Genomic DNA, 206 nt, shown 5'->3' with positions numbered 1-206 from the left:
AGTAGCCCCTTCCTGAAGGAATGCGGGAGGAAGGCGATCACACAAGAATTAAAAGCTCGCGGAGGCGGCAACAGCATGTTCCCGAGATTACAAGTTCAATGTCAAGGCTACGGGTGAGACGCACTCGTTCACTCAGCCAGGTTTCCCCACGTCGCTGCACACGCTTTATTATCGCCATTAGGGTTTCTTCCTTTTTCGGCTGAGGG

This window comes from Penaeus monodon, chromosome 27, assembly GCF_015228065.2.
Source record: "Penaeus monodon isolate SGIC_2016 chromosome 27, NSTDA_Pmon_1, whole genome shotgun sequence".
Taxonomy (NCBI): domain Eukaryota; kingdom Metazoa; phylum Arthropoda; class Malacostraca; order Decapoda; family Penaeidae; genus Penaeus; species Penaeus monodon.
Note: the sequence above shows the minus strand (reverse complement) of the source record.